This window comes from Cydia splendana, chromosome 21, assembly GCF_910591565.1.
Source record: "Cydia splendana chromosome 21, ilCydSple1.2, whole genome shotgun sequence".
Lineage (NCBI taxonomy): Eukaryota > Metazoa > Arthropoda > Insecta > Lepidoptera > Tortricidae > Cydia > Cydia splendana.
This window is the reverse complement of record NC_085980.1, coordinates 1,097,157-1,121,906: the sequence shown is the minus strand read 5'-3', so window position 1 is coordinate 1,121,906 and position 24,750 is coordinate 1,097,157. Positions and strand designations below refer to the sequence as shown.

At 37.4% G+C, this 24,750-nt stretch overlaps 1 protein-coding gene, 1 long non-coding RNA gene and 1 other non-coding gene across 4 annotated transcripts in view; 1 reads left to right on the top strand and 2 right to left on the bottom strand.

Annotated features, from left to right (window-relative positions):
- The window catches only part of LOC134801122 (alpha-2 adrenergic receptor), a 670,379-nt gene that overhangs the window by 359,101 nt on the left and 286,528 nt on the right, over nucleotides 1-24,750 (top strand). The window lies entirely within an intron of this gene.
- LOC134801197 (uncharacterized) overlaps nucleotides 1-24,750 on the bottom strand; it is a 369,363-nt gene that overhangs the window by 309,323 nt on the left and 35,290 nt on the right. The gene's annotated exons all lie outside the window — the stretch shown is intronic.
- On the bottom strand, nucleotides 7,193-7,264 carry Trnac-gca (transfer RNA cysteine (anticodon GCA)). Its single transcript has one exon. It is a non-coding gene; the product is annotated as a tRNA-Cys (tRNA).

Sequence of the window (24,750 nt, the reverse complement as noted above, 5' to 3'; positions counted from 1 at the left end):
TAATATGAAACTTTGGTTACGCCCAGTGCGATCATCTCGACGGTGACTTTTTGTAGCGATTCAGTGTTCGAGCAACACCGGCTTCCGACACGTCGGAAGGGAGGAGCCCAAGCAATATCTTACGGTACAAATTATTCTGCCATTTTTTGCGGGGGAAATGTGGACACAGTCACACTTCTCCACATACAAAATCCAATCTGTAATGACGACACAAATACTTAGAAAATGACACACGTCAAAGACAAATTTTGCACACCTCGATCTCTTTATGTGTAGGGATGAATCATACCTCGCGCCGCGCTAGTTGTGTGCATGCCCATTTGAGCATGCGCTTTGCAGAGAAGAAATAGTGCGAATGCACGGCTCTTCTTCCCGGTGTTGCTCGAAGGATTCAGTCGCTCGTTTTTTGAGCGCGTGACGGAATCGCGGCATGTGGCCCCTTTTCGTATTTAAAACGCACGACCGAAGCGTTGCAGTTTTTAATTTAGCATCGTTTCTGCATCGATTCAAACGCATAACTCCCTTACTGCCAACACAACGCCACTTTTCTGAATTCGGCTAAAACTGATTACAGGCATTACAGCCTCATTTCAAACACGTGGAACCTTTTCCGCGTTTCTTTCACATTACACATAATGATCAGTTTTTATTCAACCGAATTGAATCCTTCATTACAGACGCATTTCGGGACACACAGATGTGGCCAAGACACAATACAAGGGGTGTATTTGGGTGGTGAAAATTTAAAACCAATCTAGGGTCTGTTCGAAAAGAGAAGAGTCGTGGAATGTATTGGGCCCTATACATTCCACGACTCTTCTCTTTCCGCATAGACTATAAGAGATTATGCCCACGACTTTGTCTGCGTGGGATGATGATGATGATGATTGATAAAAAGTATCCATGTTCGAACTAATTTAATCTCAATCGTTTCAGCGGTTTACGCGTGAAGAGGTAACAGACAGACGGTCCGATTCGAACTTTAAGATACGTCAATTAATATATCTAGAAACGATATGGATTAGATGTGTCAGTGTCAAAAGTGACGTTTTTGTTCGAAGAAACATCACATTTGACACTCATACAAAATTATAGCCAAGGAAGTTGGAATCTTGTATTTTCAATTAGGTTGAATTTCATTTGTTCGAAAATACTACGAGACAAATGAAATGCTACCTACTTTGTTTTTAATTAAGGTTATACATTCCATCGAAACTGAGTGTACATCCTAATGTACATTGAGCGGCACGAGGATAAATATCTAATGCATATCTTTTCTAGATCTATTAATTGACGTATATCTTAAAGTTCAAATCGGAGCGAGAGTTTCTTTCGCATTTCTAATATCGGTAGGGATTCTGCCGATACTTTACTTGCCAATCAGCAGCTTAATCTAATTTGCAATAGTTTAAGCGTTTCAGGGTATTCCTTTGGATCTGGTTATAGGCCGAAAGGTGTCGTGTTTCGGAGGTTCCGGGGCAAACTGCCGAATCCGACACAAGAGATGCCGAGGCAACGGAGCCACGCCGTTTTGTCGACTAAATAGTGTTTAGTTTTAAGTTTATAAAATACATATGTATGTTAGTTTGTAAGGTATTTGTAATATGGGCCTTGTTGCCTGATTTAAATTTGATAGATATAAATGAAACTGAAACGCACCAAATCTAACTTCAATATTATGTGGAGAAGCAAGTCAGAATAAAATACTTTTTCCACGTCTCACAATACGCATGGAACATACTCGTAATGTATAAGATTTTAGGCACGAGGGGATCGGTGACGGAATGAGAATTTTGGTACGAGCAGGTACGAGTAAGTATTTTTGCACATTATGTAAAAAAATAAGGCTGGTATGGATAAAGAAAAAACCAATACCTAAAATATATAATAGATAGGTCAAAAGATGTATAATTATTAAAATATATATTGTAGTGAGTTTATCAAAAATATCCTGTTTATATGACTGTTATACACGACACAGAAGAATTGCTATTGAAATATGAAAGGCAAGAATTTAATGATTGTGACATTTCGAAACTCGCTAGAATTTATATCTAAAGGGGCCCACTGATTAACAGTCCGCCGGACGGTATCGGCCTGTCAGTTAGAACAAAATTTTGACAGCTCCGAACAACTGACAGGCCGATACCGTCCGGCGGACTGTTAATCAGTGGGCCCCTTTAGTGTCAAATATAAAGTACAGACGTAGTGTTCAAAAATTGTTTTCATTCGTATTTTCTCGGAAACGTTTCATGCTACTTCAGTCAACGTCAGTAGGTCACTGTCACGTCACACGTCATTACGTCACTTTTTGTACCGAGACTGACTGAAATAGCAAGACACGTTCGTACGTTTCCGTGAAAATACGAAGGAAAATAATTATGCACTACATCTGTACCTAATCAAATCACCAATCAAATCGTTCCTAATTAGAAAGTCAAGTTCACAGTGACCAGGAATGTATACTTTCTAGTTAGGAACGGTTTGATTGGTTACGAGCGTCGCTAGTCCGACGGAAAATGATGATCATCATCATCATCATATCAGCCAGAGGACGTTCACTGCTGGACATAGGCCTCCCCGAAAGAGTGCCACAATGACCGGTCTTGCGCCACCCGCATCCAGCGAACTCCTGCGACCTTAACCAGGTCGTCAGTCCACCTTGTGGGGGGGGGATGACAACCATCATTGTACATTGTACTGTATTCTTAACGCGAACAGACTATACTTAACCAGAATGAATGTACATATTATCTATTTGAGCTCATTACAAATCTAATTCCACTGGAGGGCTTACCGCAAACCACGTTCGACGTGTTGCCTCCCTGTCACACTTACGTACGAATTTACAAGTGCGACAGAGAGGCAACAAGTCGAACGTGGTACGCGGTAGGCCCTCAGCACCGGAACTCCCCTCGCGGCAGTTTAATTACGCTCGTGTATTTATCGGTTTCATTATCGAGCAGTTTGGTAATAGCCCCCGTTTAGATTTGCGATAGTAGGTGAGCACAAGCATTGCTACCAATAGATTAGATACCTACATAATATTGTCTTCGGCTACCGCGACATTTAAGGCCTGTGCACACCGGCTGCGTGTGCGTGACGTGCACGTGCGGCGTTGTAGTATACAGATCCTTATGAGAGACGGCACACCGCTTGCGTGATGTGTGCGTGTGCGGCTCCAACATTTTAGTGCACGTCACGCACACGCAAGCCGGTGTAACTACACAGCTACACAGGCATTTACTCATGACTGTCACTATGACTAGTCACTGTAAACGGATTATATTATAATGAATTTAAAATAGTTACTTCCCGACTCCCAACGACTTATCAACGTATTGTACAGCGTCATCGTCATTTTAAACTTTGGTATGTATTTTAAATTCATTATACGTGATTATCCGTTTACATGGATAAGATACAGTCAAAGAATTTGATTCTTGAGCAGTTTTGTAACTTGTCACAGTGACAATCGTAATGACAGCCGCTAGGGATCTCATATTATTGTCACTGTGATACGTTCCGATCAATATGAAAACCGCTTGGGGTCTCATATTACGCCTCTGTGTGTCTGAGAAATCTATGCCTAATTTCGCCAAGAATTGACAGATTTATCCGCCGAGATCCCGAACAGATCTGACGCAAACATCTGTAGGTACTTTATCCCTAGCTTTTAACTAGACGCCATTAACGATGTGTAAACATATCCATTCCTAATTAAGTACCTGTCTCTGCTAGAACCAGAGACATTGACATTTTAATCCTATTATAAGATTAATGGTACACGATATCGCGTAAAAGATCTTTTAATCGGTTTTTGTACAGATTTGGGATAGTCAAACCATTTAGCAAAAGATGTAGGCGGTGGGCCGGTGAGAAATACTGACAAATTATTCTTTACCGTCTTTTGCAAAACATTTAAGATAAATGCACCGTTTAAATAGAAATCCTATTTTATTCAATTTGATAGAAATGTTATCGAAAAGCGGTACCTATTCATTTCAAATCTGCAATATCTAAACTTGATTTATTCATGATTATCAAATATATACGTACAAGGTGACCAAGGTGAATAATATGTTGTCAATTATTTTATTGCGGGTTTTTGTATCAATACTAAAGGAAAATATTTTAAAGATTATATTTTTAGCTAACTGATTAAAGTTTTAATTTTTAATGACATTTTGTAAAATGTATGTAAGGAAGAAATGTCCCTAATAATTTTTTGTCAACGTCTTTTTGGACCAGCCAGCAATAATATATTTCATTTGTAGGTATATTAGACCAATATTGTATCCAAATCAAATTAACATCAGACCTTCAAGAAAAGAGCTTACTCCCATCTTAATTCCGGCAACGCACTTACAACCCCTCTGGTATTGCGTGTGTCTACGGGCGACAGTAATCGCTTACCATCATGCAAATTCGTCTGCTCGTTTGTCTCCTATATCATTAAAAAAAAACAAATGGTGATTTTATGTGGCTTGGTATTTATTTGTTCGTCCTTTATGTTTGGGTCAATTTTCAAATAGGCATTTTTTGCTGTCCCACGGCTATAACTCGAAGTCCATAGGACTAAAAGACTGGGTATGTATATATTTTCATCAAATGTATTGTAAACTTTAAATGTAATGTACAACTTTACTGTACCTTAAATATTATTTGTTTCTGACAAAATCGCATTTGAAGTTCAAAAAACGGCGAAATTTGCCATTTTTTGCGTGTCCCAGTGGCGGCACACACCCAATAAAAAAATCATAACTTTGGATGTAGGCAACGTATTATGAATAACTTTATATTTTTATAAAGAGCATTTTCTAGAGAATAGATTTAATTTCGATAATTTAATGCGTTATTTAATAAAATAAGGGAAGCCTTTTTATCGTTGTCCCGCGCGGCACTTGTTTTGTTATGACTTAAAGATACCCTCCAAAATTTTCTTTATCTATTGAATAACGGTTAAATTAAATTTACGACGCAATAGTGCGGTTAGTTGGGCGTCGATCAACATCAAATGACATGTGGACGTGGAAGCAGTTTTATTGATATAAAAACGGGCAAGAATCTCTTTCGATATATTTTGGTACAACTACAACGACATTTGTGTGGACGCTTAATATGTTGGTATACAGTCGCAATAAAAATGTGTATTCTATAATAATAGTTACAAATACAGTGTTAAAATATATCGTAAAATAAATAAGTGAATCGATTATATTGTGGTATACAAATTTCGCTATACTGCCATACAAATCTCGAAAAGGTGCCATACAAATTTTGTCAGGGTCTTACAAATGCCACAAAAACAATAAATAGTGCCATAAAAATATTGATACTGCCATACAATGTCGAAAAAATGCCATATACACGTCAAAAGCGCCTTACAAATGGCTAAATAGTGCCATATAAATGTCGATATTTAAACGTCCATATCTAACTATAAAAAGTAGAGTGGTGCCTCGTACAGAATATTTTTTGTAGTTAAAAACCCTTTCTAAAACGATGATTATAAATCTGATTTTCCAAAAATAAAAAATTGCCATACAAATGTCGAAAGAACACCCTCTTCAAAAATTGATTCGTTTGTTTTTTTCATATTTTTAAAAGTAATTATGAAAATACGTAGATAGATAATATGTTAATAATAAACTAACACCCCAAAAATACGAAAACAATAAGTGACTTTTTTTAGGTACTTCTACATAATTTTAATCTAACACTGTTTTGCATACAAATATAATCAGCTAACTCATCGACCTGAACGTTTTGTTGAAGCGGTGTCAATGGCCGGTAAAACATGATGTTAATATACACATATACATGATGCAATAGACGCATACGTCATGCATATTACTCATATAGCTAACAGTTAGTAGGTACTTATACATATTTGCTGCTAGATTAAAATATCAAGTCTAATGGCTTTATTCATGAACGCGTTACAAGCCTCAATTAGAAATTAATAATAATAATAGTTTGTATTTATCTGTCATTTTGACTTATGTATAAGTACCTACAAATAAATGTACCTTATTCTGACAACTCGAAAATTTATTGATTTATTTGCAAATGTTATGTACTAACTGACGAGCCCGCAAAATGCCGTCTCGAGTGCGTAATATTTTAATTTGTAAGAAGAGGATAAAACAGAAAAAAATGTAAATTAAAAATAGAAGTGTTAATAAACACACACTACACCTAATATCTAAAAAGAGTCGACGCGGCGAATGCAAGACCAAAACAGATATAATATTTTTTCTGTGTTTGTACTGTTTGTAGGTATTTCTATACATTCTTTAATAACCTTTTAAATTCGACGAAACCTGTTTCTGATATCATAATTGGTTTGTTTGGGACGAATCATGTTTTTCATTTACATTTTGTAGCTACTTGACCTGACGAAGCCTACGTGCAGATTGCGAATATCTTAAATATACAGGCCTATTCGTATTTCGAGATAATCACAAGATCTTGAGACGATTTAGAGATCAACTAGATCTACATTAGATATGGACTAGATGTGACTTGGATATCTAAGTCATAACTTGTCGAAATCGTTCAAGAGGACCTCCAGAATCGCGGAAACGTCAAATTTGACATATCTATCTTACAAATATCTTTAAATTATCCGTGTCGTAACTTGTTGAAGTCTAGTAGAAATCTAATTCATTTTCCGAATCGAGCCGTAAGTAGGTACATTTTACAATGGTTAAATTTTATGGATTTGTTGGTACTTGGTAGTTCAGTAACTACTACTTTTATTTGTAATTTAGCAATATTAAAATTATTTTAAGTAAAAGATAACATTATAGGACCAACATTTTTTTTTTATTAAAATGTTTCACAAAACTTATAAAATGGATTGATGAATTTAAATTACGGTACCTGGGTCTATATTTGTTTTATGAACCTAAGAATTGTGCATTATGATCAGACATCGTAAATTTTATAACATTTTTGGTGCAGCGGAGTGGTGTTAACGGAATTGGTATAGGTAGATAATTCCAACTGAAATGGTAAATTAAGATTACTATTAACGTAATTAACGGTAATTAATCATTAAGGTTGAAATTGTTTATACCAATTCCGTTAACACCACTCTGCTGCACTGAAAATGCTATAAAATTTACGATGTCTGATTATTACGATAAATTAATCTAAAAAAACAAAACAAAAAGGCAGATTAGCCAGGGGACACCCGGGTTTGAACCGGGGACCTCTCGATCTGCAGTCGAATGCTCTACCACTGAGCTATATCCCCGATGGCGGTGCGTACGAAATAGTGTGTAACTATGCGCCGCTAGCACGTTACTGTTTTACCTAACTCATTTCTCAATATATTTTAATATTTTGTTTTGTAATAAAATAAAATAAAACATCCGACCGTATAATCTAGTAATTACCATGTACATTGCACAGGTAATTTAAATAAGATTTATTTTGGCACATGATTGTCTACACCCGGCTGCAAAATTGCATGGTCATAATGAATTAATTTTACAGTTCGCTGTATCTATGAAATTGACTAAATCTTCCCTACTCCATTTTGTTTTAATTTTTAATACTTTATTTTAAAGTAGGTAAAAATCATATTATATTTACCTTTGTTACCTTATAAATATGGATGAATCTAGATATATTTACCCACTTAGGCCGTTACTATATATTTTATGCTGACTGTACACCACGCCATTCTAACCCAATATTGGCGCCACAATACCTAGGTAGTAAAGTATAACCTAGATGCCTAGACCGGTTTTGTGCAATGTCACCGACCCTTCGTTGATTGAATGCACGCTCCATCGGGCTTGTTAACAGCTATTCCACTATTTTAATTGATAGCTCGTGACATGACGGTTGTGAGGTCAATCAGTTTTAGGAACCGGGGCAAAGTAATAAAAAAATATATATATTGTGGAGACCATCTTAAATAAATATTATAGTAGGATATCCTTACACAATGAACTAAGCCCTACGGTAAGCTCAAGAAGGCTTGTGTTGTGGTTTCTATACACAAATACTTAAATAGGTACTCAGAAATAAATGTCTGTGTTCATCCCATAAATACCCTTACCGGGATTCGAACCAGGACCATAACGGCTCGGCCACGACATCGAGCGACTTGCGACGGCGCGCGAGAGCGATAACCATAGGTTGGAGCGAAAGGTCCGATCGCTGTGTCACGCTCCGACCTATGGTTATCGCTTCCGCCGTCGCAAGTCGCTCGTTGTCGTGGCCGAGCCGTAACCTTCTACACTACACTTCGCAGCTTCATTTCCAAATGATTCTAAGATGGTCCCTAAATATCCATTAAAAAGTTACTTTAGGTACCTACTATATCCTAATCTCAGCCAAATTTTCTCAAATTACCGACTAATTAACATAATTTTAACTCGCTTTAATGTTATTATAATACATACATCATAGGGAACTTTTCGGTAACCCGGTTTTAACCTTTCAAAAGTTCCTTATTAAGAAAGGCGGGTAATTATAGAAATTAAAATATGGCGGAGCGAAATTAGAACGAGTTTAATGTTATTTGCGGAGGTCTGAAGTCGTCTGATTAAAAAACGGGATTTAAAATGTAACCGAGCGTATGACCGGCTGTTAACCCTTAATTTGGGAGTGTCTAAAATACTTACTGTACACAATCTTATACCCTCTTTTTGTATTTTTATCTTAAGGGCTGGTGCACAAATCACGCGAGGTTCGATACGGATGGGGGTCACGAAAAAATCACGCCAGATCACGTTGGTGGAGGGGGGGAATAAGGAGACCTCACGTGTATTTTTCTACAATGAACGAAACTAAGAAAAAATACCTACCACAGGGAGTAAGTAGATACTTTTTCTCGGTTTCGTTGAACAAATCTTCACTCCGCACTTCAAACTAGCGAGTCTATTTAACGAAATTTTGGAGCACGTGGCCTTGAACGGTCGGATAGAAATTTTTCACAAAAAAATACACGTGAGGTTATGTGGGGGCGGGGGGTAGCCAAAAACCTCACCAAATATCACCAAAAAAGTAGCCGAGAACACCTCGCGTGATTTGTGCACAAACCATTGATACTATTGAGCGCCGAGGAGGTATGAACTCACGACCGTCCGTGATTACCAGCCGGACGATGTCAGCCTGTCAGTTACTCGCCACTATTACCTTTTGCGAGTAACTGACAGGCTGAAATCATAATTATACCAAGAACATTTTCTAAATTCTAATTCTACTTAATAATTTCTAAGCCAACTTAGATGGTACGGCCACATAATGAGTCGTTCCGAAGATCACGTGGTCAGGAAGGCGCTGGCAATACCGTGCACCAGAAAAGGCAATGGAAGACCCAAAGCCACTGGCTACTGTAACCCGCGACTTGGAGCGAGCCCAACTGACAGATGCGACAACCCAGGACAGACAGTTACTTAGAACGGGGAGAGCCGACCCCAAAATGATGGGAAGTGGCAAGGAAGAAGAAGAAGAAGACCCAGAACTTTTTCTACCAAAACCGAGAGATTGACAAAATTAAATATCGACAAACCTGTTATCGATACGTAGGCCCAGGAAATCATACCTATAGGATAGTTTTTATCAATCATCATCACCGTTCCACGCATCTTCGCGGGAAGAAGCAGCTAGTGACATGATAAGTTTAAAGATGACATGTACAGTCGCCATCAGATATATCGGAGCGGCCAAAGGGCTTATAAATATCTGAACATGCTTGTATAGTCAAGGCGTTAAAGTGCTCGTTCAGATATTTTGAGCACCTTGGCCGCTCCGATATATCTTACAACGACTGTACTGGAGAAATGACGAGCACTCGGTCGTCTACCTTACTTCTATTATTATAATGTAGAAGTTTGGAGGATAATCCACAAAAAAAGGATTATCTTTTCCTTTTCCCCATTAACCCCTAAGAAAACGGTAGTCAAGCTCACAAAGGATCCTTTCCACAATTTCCACAATTCCCAACGAAACATCTAAATTTCCGACCCATTTTGTAAATACGCCATAGACGACTATCTACAGACACCGCGAAGCATTCATGAAGGCCGCTGAAAAAACGCAAAAATCAAATCTAGAGTTCGTCGGACTTATTAGGGACGTGTGGGACGGGGGAGGCTTTTGGATCTGGGTAGCTCCGGCGCCCTCCGTACCTCCGAGTTCGCAATTGCTCTCTAAGGGTAGGACAATTTGACTGCGACATATACAGGGTGGCTAAAAAATAACTGCATTCCCGTTGCCAGGGAAATTTGGCTGTAAAAAATAACTGCATTCCCGTTGCTAGGGAAATTTGGCTGTTTGATACATTTTGGCTGGTCCATTTTCTATGGGAGGGTATTTTTTTTTTCGTGATTTCGGGGTTGGTCCCATAGTAAAAGTTGCTCAGTATAATCCTAAATCCTCCCTGGCAACGGGAATGCAGTTATTTTTTAGCTACAGTGTATATATTATGATACCTTCGCTTACTGTGGGACTCACAACTCAGAAACAAATATTCGTGCTAAACACACGAATAAATGCCCTTACCGGATTCCATCCCGGAACCTCCTGCTTCTTGGGCAAGGTCACTAACGATTAGGCTAGGCCGTTAATCTAATAGTGAAACGATCTGTGAAATAAGCCAAGAAATATACCTCCTTGTGCCGCTATAATTCATTTGATAAGAAACGCGGCAACTTTCGCCCAAAATCCCTGGTGCTCCGTTTTACCCAAACTTTTTCCTAAAAACTTAATTTGATACTAATACTGTGTTAGGGAATTTGAACTTTAATCTATAGTGCTTAAGGTTGGTTTTAGTTTTATGGTTGTTTGTAAAGCAGTTATGCGGGAAACTAAACTTACAGACGATAAGCCTAGTAAGGATTTTTGTAGTTTTGAGACAAAAGGTATGTAAGGTTGTTATTTTATATGAAGGTTACAAATACAGGATGGAACATTTCTAGAGACTGAGCTGAAAGGATAATATTATCTAATACAATCGAGTTATAATAATCGTAAAGCTGGATTAAACAGTAAAACAAAATCATTAAAATGAAATATTTTTATATCAGTGACAACCCTACAAACTTATTTACATTTTAAATTGACACATGTTATGTCATTCATAGGATTTATTTGTTACGATTGAAACATACCGAGTTTTATACTAATGTTTAACAAACTGTATCTCAAAAACGGTTAGAAATATTAAAGTGATTAATAAGTGAAAAATAAAGTACGTAGCCTAAACAATTCCCCGTTTGCATAAAAGTCCCTCATTCTGTTTCACCCATATATATCCCTACCAAAAAGAATAGATAGTATAGAGGGGTCCTGTCATTGTAAATTTTGTAGTCACTGTAAATTTACTGCCATCTATCAACACACGACTAAAACTCAAAATGAAAACGTATAAAGTTATCAAAAAATGTATATATATGGATAAATGATTTTATAATTTTTATATCATTTTGATCCATGTTCATTCACTGATATCTATGTGTTAAAATTGTTAAATATGAAACGGTGTCGTCACGCCATCTAGCCGAGGATAGGCTAAAGGTGTGTGCGCCACCTATTCGAGAATGACTTTTACTTGAATTCCGAGGCACGTTTTTTCCTTAGACTTTATTCGTCTTATACGAAGTTACATATGTCTTTGATCCCTACTAATCCCTACTAATAGTAGTTATAAATGCGATACCTAGTAACTCTGTCTGTCTAAATACCTGTAACCTTTTCACGCTTAAACCGCTGAACCGATTTAGATGAAATTCGGTATGGAGTTACATAGTTTGACGCCAAGGAAAGTACCTAAATAGGATAGTTTTCTTCAATCACGCAATAAAATCCATACGTCTGTCTGTCTGTCTGTCTGTCTGTCTATTACCTCTTCACACTTAAGCTGCTTAACGGATTTAGTTGAAATTTGGTATAGACATAGTTTGAGTCCCGGGGAAGGACATAGGATAGTTTTTATGTCGGAAATCATCCCTGAAGAGAGTGCAAAGGGGGGTGGAATTGAAAGAGTTATGAATTGCCCAATAATTTAAGTAAGCATTGCTATTAGCGTTGCCTGCCTGCCAGCGCTACCTGCCTAAAAACCACTGCTATGGCCCTCGTCTATTCGACGGCTGAATACTGTGCACCTGTATAAATGAACAGTGCACACATGGCCAGAGTTGACGTCGAGCTCAACCATACGATGAGGATCATCTCGGGCTGTATCATGCCAACGCCTACTTACTGGTTACAGGCTCTAAGCAGCATTACACCACCAGGAATTCGCAGACAAAAATGCCTATCAAGAGAGATCACCAAAATGTCTGGAAACTTATTGCTGCCCATCCATCAAGACCTGGACAACCTAAAAAATAGCCGACTCAAGTCCCGAAATCCACCAGCCAAAACCTTCCATACACATGACCTGGTATGGAATGATAGTCAAGCATAGGAAAAAGAATGGGAATCCCAGCAGCACAATGTAGACAACTCTATCTTTGAGTTTACCACACAGGAACGGCCCAAAGGTTTTAACGAAAGCCGACAAATATGGTGTGCACTGAACCGTCTAAGGACTGGTATCGGCAACTGTGCGTACCTCTGGCACAAGTGGGGGTGGAGCGAGTCGGCGGCGTGCGAGTGTGGAGACCCAGAACAGACCATACATCACATGGTATTTCAGTGCCCTGTTACCAGATATAATGGCCCAGTTGAGGATTTTAAAAACCTGACAATAAACGCTAGTTTGTATCTGCGGAATTGTAAATTTTGATGTTAAGTGTAAATTTAATAAGGGTGTTTACCTAATTGCCATACGATAAATAATAAATATTAGCGTTATCCAGGCGATATACCTACTTTAGCCGCTGTCACTAATTCCACGCAGACGAAGTCGCGGGAAAAAGCTAGTTACCTATACATATTATTATTATGATTTCTGAAATTATTCCGTTACCGAAGTTGTCCCAATTCTAATGTTACCACAATAACCTGCCTTTTTTCTAAAGTTACCCCAACCAATGCACCTCTACCAATAAAAATAAACGGAGCGCAAATGAAAAATACAGTTCGAATATTTAAAATAAAATAATATTGCAAGTCTGCGGTATATTTTTGTTAAAGCTTTTCCGTTTTTGAGAGAATTCTATTCGATGTATAAAATAGATAGGTATTCCCTTTTTAGCGTTTCGCGAAACGATTAATGTGCCGAATGAATAATTCAATTATGTGCAATAACGCAAATTTTTGTAACGTAATTTTGTTAAAATCGGTCATATCATAATATGATAACCACTGCAAGCCTTAAGGGGCCCACTGATTAACAGTCCGCCGGACGGTATCGGCCTGTCAGTTCTTCGGAACTGTCTAAATTTTGTTCTAACTGACAGGCCGATACCGTCCGGCGGACTCTTAAGGGGCCCACTGATTAACAGTCCGCCGGACGCTATCGACGGTGCCGATTGTCGAATTTCGACCGCTCAATTTCATCACTAATATCTGTGGAAAACGGCGAAACCCTATTTTTGAAATACGAGCGGTCGAAATCTGGAGGTTATTGACCACTCGTTCTCAATTCTAATTTTAAGGCCTTGTAGTGGAAATATATAGTATTGAACGAAATATATTTTTTTTTTTTAATCGGGCGATCGAAATTAATAAATCGCCCCCCTGCGTGACCTATAACTCCCGGAACTAGTTTACATTGTAAACATCTATATTATTCTATTATTATTTTCCCAAATAAAGCCGAAATGGCAAACAGATCCAGGAAAAAATCTACATAGCTATTTGTAGACCTGGCCGTCTGCCAGCTGACCTTGGGCTGACCTTTAAGAATTATAGGCTCGAAGGGACCGCCTCTGGGTTACTATGTTATATATCTTAACGTTGTTAGCATTTATATATAAGTAGGATGTTTGTTTGGTATTTAATTGCTAAAAGATTGCTAATTATTGTCTACTGTTATGTGGAGGACATCGCTGAAAGGGGTAAGTTCACCTTTTGCACATAATAAATAAGTGAAGAGTTTATAGTTACAGACATACATATTTTTTGCGATTTTGATAATCGTAACGCTTGTATAGGCCCATGTTTTTCGACTTTGTCGAATACTTGGATCATGTATGTATATTCTAAATAATTCTTCAGATAGAGTTAGACCAAGATAAGTCTGCAGCAATTTTGACAGCACACGATGTGCAAGTATTATTTATACGTCATAATGGCATAGAAGTTTGACGTTTAAAATAACACTAGCACTGCGTGTACTATCAAAATCGTTGCAGACTTTTCTTGGTTCAATTCTTACAATTTCCATGTAAATTTTGATATAGAGCTCTACAAAGATGATTTATTTTAGGGTAAGTACCTACTTACCCTACCCTACCCGGGAAACTTTTTATCTTCATCATGCACTCATAGAAAAACCAACGCCTGTAGATATTTACGAGCAAAGTAGATGTAACCGACCAGATAATCAACTAGAATATAATAATCAACCTGACTCCAATTTCACCACGGTGACAGGTGCGACAATTGTAAAACATCACTGTTGCTGACGTCACAGGCATCCATGGGCTACGGTTACCGCTTACCATCGGGCGGGCCGTATTCCTGTTTGCCAGCATCATTGTTTTATTAAAAAAAACTTTATTATATCGGGAAAAAACAGATATTTCTCTTGCTAAGTTTATGACAATTGTCACAAGAAACACTACAATTGTCACGAAATTCCGACATATAACTCATTACCTGTCAAGAATTACCTACAATTCTTCTAAATCTTGACAATTGACAGAAACTTCGCAAAAGAAATATCTGTTTTTTCCGATATAATAAAGTTTTTTTAAATAAAACAATGATGGTGGCAAACAGGAATACGGCCCGCCCGATGGTAAGTGGTAACCGTAGCCCATGGATGCCTGTGACGTCAGCAACAGTGATTTTACAATTGTCGCACCTGTCACCGTGGTGAAATTGGGGCCAGATAATCAACTAGAATTCTTAAGCTAGTTAATGGTACAGCTTTCCCCTATAATGGTTTCCCTAGTGTAAATTTCATTCGTTAGCGACGAGCGTTCGTGTTTACGTTACGTCTATTTTTGAACAGCGTGCCAAGCGAACGTTGTTGAAACTCAAAACCCCATACAAAATTATACTTAACGCAAACGCGTACACGTCCAGTGTGATAACCGCCTATATGGGGCATTATCTATGAAAAGCCCAAGTAGCACAGATAGCTCTATAACTACTCACTTTTAGTTCTATCTAACGCTCTGTGCGTATTAAGACACTTATAAGAGCACACTCGTGGTCCTACAGCTGTATAATAGATCTCAGTGATATTTATATAGCTTAGGGCTGATTAAAAGCTGCATTACGGCTCTGAAAACTACCATTAATACGCAAAGGGTGATATAAAGGTATATTTGCTACGACCCTATACAGCTTTAAGGGTTATCAAATGCTTTAACCGTTATAAGGTCTGTTTAGTGGATAAAATTACGCCGTGTGCTGTATAAGGAGGTAATTGTGGACTTTTATTACGTTGACTTATTAAGGGACCACAAGTGAACTATTATGAAGCTAATAGACGTATAATGGAACACATGTGGCACATAATACAGCTTGTCGCTTAACATGTTTACCGCTAAGCAGCTTTTATTACACTGACTTTTAAGGGAGCACGAGTGAACTAATATGAAGCCAATAGACGTATAATGGAACACATGTGGCGCATAACACAGCTTATCGCTGAACGTGTTTACCGCTAAGCAGCTTTAGTATTACGCTGACTTTTTAAGGAAGCACGAATGAACTATTATGAAGCCAATAGACGTATAATGGAACACACGTGGCACATAATACAGATTATCGCTGAACATGTTTACCGCTAAGCAGCTTTTATTACGCTGACTTTTATGGGAGCACGAGTGAACTAATATGAAGCCAATAGACGTATAAATGGAACACATGGGGCGCATAATACAGCTTATAGCTGAACATGTTTACCGCTAAGCAGCTTTTATTATTCTGACTTTTTGAGGATGCACGAATGAACTATTATGAAGCCAATAGACGTATAATGGAACACATGGGGCGCATAATACAGCTTATCGCTGAACATGTTTACCGCTAAAGCAGCTTTTATTTCGCTGACTTATTATAAGGGAGAACGAGTGAACTATTATGAAAACAATGGACGTATAATCGAACACATGTGGCGCATAATACGGCTTAGCGCTGAACATGTTTACCGCTAAGCAGCCTATTATACTATCATTGGGACTGTCTGCATAGCGGCTGTTAAAACGTTCACAAGATGCCTTATAACTGTTTAGAGGTTCACTAGTGTATCGAAATAACGACTTGGACTTTATAGTGGTTCACTTAAGTATCTTTATCAGATATATAACAGTTGTATGCTGCATATAAGAATTTTAACGGTTCACGTTGCTTTTTAACATTGACCGCCATTTTATTGTATATAACCTACAAAATTGAAATTGCTTTTCCAACTTTTAAGGCTAACAATAAGGTTTTGTGCCTGAGTTCTTAACCTAAAGCATTAGATTAGTACTTCCTATAACGTATTATTAACTTTTTATCTCATAATTCTGTCCAAACCACTGAAATAGTTTTTACACATAGCTTATTTATATCATTAATTTAAATAAATACTGATTATTTTCATGGTGCACTGAAATTTTCTTAGATAATGTATATATATAATGTCAATAAACTTGCATTCCCAAACATCTTTCTCGCATTAATATATAAAAGATCATGTACAAACATTTAACCAAACACTTTAACAAAATGACTTATGGTGTCGTTGCGCTTAACGTTTTTGCTTCAATATAAATATATTCACCTCTGCGTTCGTCGTCACTATACTAAATATAATAGCAGATTTTTAAGCCAGAGGTGTAAAAGTATGTTATTAATTATCTTTATTCAGCCCAACGTCAATCTTTCCCGGTATTAGGGCGCACATGTGACATATTAGCTGAATAAAGGGTAACTGGTGGTCTCTTACCCAGTCAATATACACCTCTTATAACTCCTGTTACCCCTTATAATTCCGTTAAAATGCTGCTACAACGCTCTTAAGTAGCTATGTGAACTTAAGGCTGCCTAATTTGTGCCCATTTAAGAGTTATAAAAGCTGAAAAGACGCTTATACAGCTCTAATGCAGCTTTTATATTCCAGCTTCAAGCGTATTCGTACTTCATTATGCGGCTGCTATACAGCTAATCTGTGCTACTTGGGAGGGACCTTATTGTCGATGGCGCTTGCGCGGCACAGCGTAGCGCGGCATTGTATTTATATCGGAGCATCGTTAATAATGGCGTAAGCGCCATCGACAATAAGGTCCCTTTTCATAGATAACGTCACATATGGTTAGTATTATAGTTTTCCTTTAGCCGCTACGTTTAGTGTTTATGAGTGCCATAGGTGACCTAGATGTCTGAGTGGTAGTGCTTTTCGTTGAGTCCTTGTTCAGTCGACGTCAAAGATATGTTTACACTTTTGGACCTTACGCCTTTGTAATAAGGCGAGAAATGTAAACATATCTTTGACGTCGACTGTACCTACAGGTGACGGAATTTAACCAGACTCTCTTGTTACTCTGTATATTTCGTGATTTATTTTGGATAACATAGTATGAGCGTCTTAAACTTAAATTGTAATATGTGTTCTGAGAAGTATTTATTTTATAGTATACTAGCGACCCGCCCCGGCTTCGCACGGGTTATACAAAACCTTAACATACACTTAAGCAAACCTTCTTCAAGAATCACTCTATTGATAGGTGAAAAACGCATGAATATCCGTTCAGTAGTTTTGGAGTTTATCGCGTACATACAGACAGACAGATGCGGCGGGGGACTTTGCTTTATAAGGTGTAGCAATACAAATATCATTTTTTACGATCATTTTCATTTTATTTGTAATTTTTCACGAACATTTTCAGTGATGATATAAAAGCATTGTTAACTATCCTCTGCGCGTAAATAATGGATTAATGTATACTTGAATCTTTCCTGAGTACCTAATGGAATGAGTGCCGTGCTAGCATGATACTGCATTATGTACATTTTATCTGTTATTTTGTTTCCTCTGACTTCTTAGGGCAAGTTGGAGCGGTCAACGTTAAATATCTGCCTACAATCAAAATGGACCATTTGTTGCACAAGGCGCTCAGCAAACATCTAAGGGAGGCCACGGGAGGCGCAGGCAGGTTTCTCGCGCAAAGATTGGCCATAGCAATCCAGCGCGGGAACGCTGCCTGCGTGATGGGCACCCTACCAAGGCTGCAAAATATTGATAGGTATTTTTAATTTTATAGCTTTAATTGTAAGTAGTTAATTTTAGTTTTATATTCATTTTATAACACTTATTATATGTACAATAACTAAATTTGCACCAAATTGTCTGTCAACATCATCGTAGGTTTTAAAATTCGTTTATATGAAAATTATGAGAAATACTAATTAGATAGTACTTTAATATAATGATTAATGACCTATGGGTAGATGCCGCCATACTAAGCGTTGACTATAAAACTCCCATGAGACTCGAACATGTTAAAATTATTTTAAACAGGTCACTCACGTATTATTAAGTCAAATAACGTTTCTTCAAACAAGAACGTCACTTTTGACACTGACATATCCGATCCATATCGTATTTTTTGCACATTTTTCTTTAACAATTTTTTCACGTATCTTAAAGTTCGAATCAGGCCGTCTGTCACCTAGAAAAGTCCGACCATCATATTGGGACATGAGAGACACATTTCTATCTTACTTTTATGTCTGGAATTTTATCCAGTTTTTTTGTCACAATGATGGTCAACTTACACCATGCTAGCCCTAATAGCTTGTCACAAAGACATCCCTTCTCGCAGAATACGCCACTCTGGGCGAAGCAAATGGATATAATTACATAATTACATTTGTTAGCTTTGTATGGGTCAAAGCTAGTTTTCTTTCAAGGGTGGCAAAGGTTTCTTAAGGCGAACGGCCCGATTCGAACAATTATTATAAGAAATAACAGCGATACAATACCGATCTGTCTGTGTTAAAAGTGACAATTCTTTGACCAAAACACATCACTTTTGACACTTGAATCGGGCCGGAAGAAGCGTTGGTACGACTACGCTCCTTGCGTGAAAAAACATGCACATCGGTTGTAATGTGTGAAATTATATGACACATGTCAGATTGCTTTTGTTGAATATCTGTGACATAATACGAGCCCCGATGCAAATTAGTTCGTCTAGTTCCACACAACAATTTTGTTTATTCTAATAAATTTTACCTACACATGAACATAAAATGACCCAGTTATGGGAACCATAATATTCATATTTAATCTAGGTTATTTTGATCGTATAATAAAATCGCATGAGACTTTTATTGCTGAAAAAAGTACTTTTCAAACACGTTGTCCAAATCATATTGTCTTCTCCTACAGCACTGCAAAATTGTCCGTATATTGGCAGAGCCGTGTAGCCCTTTTCACATCTGTTATATTCCTACCCGTCAAATAAAAAATAAAAAATCGTTATTTCTTTTCTTTCAGTACAAACGGTATTTCTAGTATATGCGGGCTATGCGGTATGCAATTGAAATTTAATGAAAATTAGACTTAGAGATGTTTCAGTGTTTTTGAAGTGAAAACTTCTTTAGCGGCGCTGTGCACTTTTTGTGATGGGGAAAAAATGTTAAACTCGCGACAGGTCACGTGACCGTAAGATTCGTAAGACGTAACGTGACCTGATCGAAAATCTGTTACAATGTCTTACGGCTCGATTCGGAAAATGAATTAGATTTCTACTAGACTTAAACAAGTTACGATACGGATAATTTAAAGATATTTATAAGATAGATATTTCAAATTTGACGTTTCCGCGATTCTGGAGGTCCTCTTGAACGATTTCGACAAGTTATGACTTAGATATCCAAGTCACATCTAGTCGATATCTAATGTAGATCTAGTTGATCTCTAAATCATCTCAAGATCTTGTGATTATCTCGAAATCCGAATAGGCCTGATTGAGTTTTCACTTCTGCCGGTACTCCCGGAGTGCAACCCGTTGTTTTTTTTTACCAAACCAACTTTAAGTAGAAGATTTTGTTAGCGTCTACGCTGCAAATATTAAAATCCAGTTTCCGTGTGATTTTTTTCATATTTGCCTTTGTTTAAAACGTGTAATATTTCGACACAAAGAAACCCCCTGTTGTAAGGGTAGTGCACTACCGGTTATCGTGGAGACCCTTAGAGTAGGAAGTCTAACAATGGATTTATTTCGGCTGATATGTTGAATCGAACAAAGAGCCCAAACATACATTCTTTCGATTTTCTTTTCGGTCCCTTTTTGGCAAAACGCCCACATTCTCAAGGTCAAGGATGAAAGCTACGTAAGTCCAAAAACAGATATTTATTATTTTTGTTTTATTTTACTTGTGACCTTTTGCTTCAATGTGTGTTCGATTTCCTTGTTCGTAAATGGTGTAATATAGTTTCATGTGTTACATACGTTTAGTCACAAACGATATTTTAAATACAGATGTAGTGCATAATTGTTTACCTTCGTATTTTCTCGGAAACGTTCGTATTTGTCATGCTAGTTCAGTTAAGAGCCAACGGGAGTGGTCATTTCTCCATACAAACGTACTCCTCGTTTTCCTCCGTGGTTTTTGAAGCTAGAGCAATGATTTTTTCAGCACAGATTAATATTGTCAATATCTGTGTCGGACCGTTTTGCTTTTTTTGATATTTTTGTTTTTTAAGGCGCTAGAGCCCTTCAAAAATGGCCAAAATGGCCTAATTGACTATGCCGCAATGAGAGGCGTGGCATTCAAAACTGATATCAATTATCCAAAAAAGCAAAACGGTCCGACACAGATAATTTCATAATCATTTAGATTTCCAAATTTGGTTACGATTGGTTAAGTTTTGGAGGAGGAAACAGAGGAGTACGAAACCTCGATTTTTGAGATTTTTACGCAGGATTTTTCGCCTTGTCCTTATCGCACTACTTTTAGGTGCCGCTTCCGTTAGCGAGACGGGTATATTTACCTAAAATATTTAAAATTCAGCTCCTGTTTCGTCTTAACGTCAGGTCTCATAAGGTTCATAAGCGCATTGTAATATGCCTACTTGAATAAACTATTTTTTATCTTTATCTTTATCTGTCTTTTTGTACCGAGACTGATTGTATTTAGTAAACTGATAGTGATGTTTAACAGACATTGAATAAAACATATGAATTATAAATATTTTTTTAATTAAACTGAACATTGAAACGTAGGTAAGTAGGTACCTACTTTTTTAATACTTTATCTTACCTACTTTTTTTCATACAGAATAGTCTGTTTACACGTCTACGTTGAAAATATGAAAATTAACAAACATATAGGCCAATTCGAGTTATAGTTTTTCGATCTGTTTCCAATATGATACTGATCTAGCTGATAGTGTCAAAAGTGACGCTTTGGTTAAAGAAATGTCACTTATGACACTGATAGATCAGTATCATATTGGAAATAGATCGATTAACTAAAACTCGAATTGGCGTGATAGTCGTGACTAATATTAGAAATTTGATTCTTACGCCAAAACCTGCCGAAATCGAAACCGAAACCTATGTCGGACACGAGTTATTTTAACGTCTTTAGGAAACGCCGTTTTCTCCAAAGAACAACAGACAGTTTATTTTTTAAGTTATCTCAGCTAGACACATGTTTTTCCATGTCCTTGGAAAGGAAGGCATAACGCCAAAGGAAACGAATTACTCTTTCTGACGTATGTATGTACAATGTATCAATGTTAAATAACAGTACAATTCAATGTCCCTACGCAGATTGGAGTCCGGGTTCTATTCCGCTAGGGACGTTTATTTGTGTTATGAGCATGGATATACATATATTATGATCCTGATTTTCTGTGTATTTAATTATGTACTTATGTGTATATTATATTTTATCCTTACCTAGCTAGTAACTGAAACATAAACCTACTGTAGGACTCATTGAGATATTATTATTATTACTATAGAGAAGCCATACCATATCATACCAAACAATGAAATTGTCGCAACCGCAACCTGTACCACGCGAACAAAACGTCGTAAGAGCCGAAACATTCATGGCGCTTACGCCAATTAGGACTAAGTCAATTTGTATAAAATTGTTCCATGGTACTGTTACTGTCTGTTTCATAACTCATTAGTTTTGTCCAGCGCACTAGTATTATAGTAGAATTTCGCTTACAGATATCAAACAAAATCGCTACATAAATTTGTTGATATCTTATTTTTTGAAGTTAATTTTATTTTTTTAATATCACCTACGTAAACATACCTATTTATTACCTTGACGTAGTGTACATACTTAATAAAAATTTTACATATTTATTTGCTTATAGCATTTTTAAATAATGAAAATGAGATATCACTCTAGATAGTAGTACACAACACAGTAACACAAACATGCCTTCTTTAATATATGAACGTTATTGAGGACAAAAAAAACCATTCATAACATTTTAAATTAACGTCAACATCTTTTATTAAAGTCGGCAAAAAAACTCCGTCAAAAATATAACTCCGTAATAAATGTAGGCCGCATTCAAAGGAAGAACATTAAAAAACCGTCAACTAAGATAACCGGAAACGCCTCAGCTGTCCGGGGCCAGATTGACGGCGGAAATGTCAGGTAAGGCCACGCCACGGGCGGAGAGGTAAGTGACTTTACGACGCCACCTTACTAAGCCAAGAGTCGATACCGTTTTTTTGTTAAATTCATAACCACGTAAGTATAGGTGCTTAAATGGAAAAGAAAAATACATTGAAACTTACGCGTTTTTCACGTAGTAATTAGTAAATATAATAACATATGTGAACTACATATCTAGGGCAGTAAAGTAAGAAATATCTTAGATCACATAAGTATGATCTGAGGCTTTCTTGGTTACTGGCCGAGTTGTGTATACTATTTTTCTTGACGGAGCCGGAAAGCGGCAACTTCGTTTAGCGGAGCGGGCCGAAAGTAGACGGTTTCCGGCCGGAAAACATCAACTTTCGGCCCACTGCGCTCTAGCTGTGCCCTCCGGCCGGAGAGCAGAAAAAGAATGAAGATGTTGACAAGTTGTTTCATATACGACGTTATACATTTGAATAAACATCATTTCAAATGTCATACTAAGGGTCGGTTGCACCAAACTGTTCGTATCGTTAAACAGTTCGCTAATTTTTTATGTATGGAAAGTTTCATAGTAAAGCGCCGGGGCGCGCCGGCTGACGTTGATCAGTCTGTCAAATGTGGTTGGTGCAACTGGCCCTAAGATGGACTTCGGCTAATTTGTCAGTATGACAATAAAATTTTAAAGATTGACAGTTGTAATACGAGTAATATCCTAATAACACTCTTTCATTGCAAAATGACTTACATAGCGAAAAAATATTTACGTCAAAATGTACAAACGCGGTGATAACTTAAACACTTCATGTGCTATTAATGAATTAAAAAAAAAAATACTGCCTGCTTTTGGCTGACTGACTCTACCCATAAAAACAACCGCTCCGCTACCTCTAAGACGCGTCCTTACCCGCACAATTCCAGGCTCATTTCCGCTAGCGCCAAGACCTCCAAACAACGCTTTTTCAGACCCAAATTATTTAGACCCGTGATTGAGTTATTGAGACGACAATGAATTAAACTTGCTCAGGCTTGTTTGAGGGTTTTAATGGGGATTTTTTGAGCGAATAAGTTTCTGTGTGGTTGGACAATTTGCTTTAGGATGGTACAGATTACTTGCCGTGTAGATGGAGCAGGAAAAATGAGAGAATGAGGCTGTAATTTCAAAAAGATACCTACTTAGAGCAGCATATATTGCAACCTTATGAGGTATAGGTACAGCACATTACTGGCCAAGAAACTTGACATTCCTAGATTCAACGGGCATTAGTAAGATTTTAAGGCCTTAAAAACTTTTAAGGGCCACCACAATAGACCTGTTGGTCGAAGTGGCACGCGAAAAAGCTTATATAGTACAATTAAAACGTAGTACAATTTTAAATAATAGCAATTAATAAAAGTGCAACCAACAGAGTTTTTGGGAAAACATAATTGTCTGTTTAAATATAAAACTTTTTAGTCACCTATATCATAGATAATGCATACTTGCGACATAGTAGAGGTTCGCCAATGTACGGTGATTGCGAATCGTAAATACAAAATGTGGAGTCTGTTGCACGCAGTCTACGGAATACGGTTCTGGGTCACTGAATTCGGTTCGGTTTATTAACAATTAGGACCGTTTCTGAAAAATATCTGAAATGGACTTATTTCTGTCCCGTTAGAGCATACCAGACAATCTCTCAGGCGTGAGTCTCTTTGTATTTATAAAAGTAAAAATTATCGCAGTATACCGTCAATCCGCCGAGTTTATAGCCGGTCCCATATTGGGATACCCTCCTCCGATTGAGGGGGGGGGGCTTAAATCTTCTCGAGGGAGAGGTGTAGGGTTCGGTTCAGTAAAATAATAAACACACTAAAAAAAATAATAACACGTATATAAACAGATATAATATTTTATGTACCTATATAAACTGACTAATATATATAGGTATATAATTATATTTATAATATTTTATATACCTAAATAAACTGCATAATAATACATTCATAATAAAACCGGGCAAGTGCGAGTCGGACTCGCGCACGAAGGGTTTCGTACCATAATAAAAAAAAAAC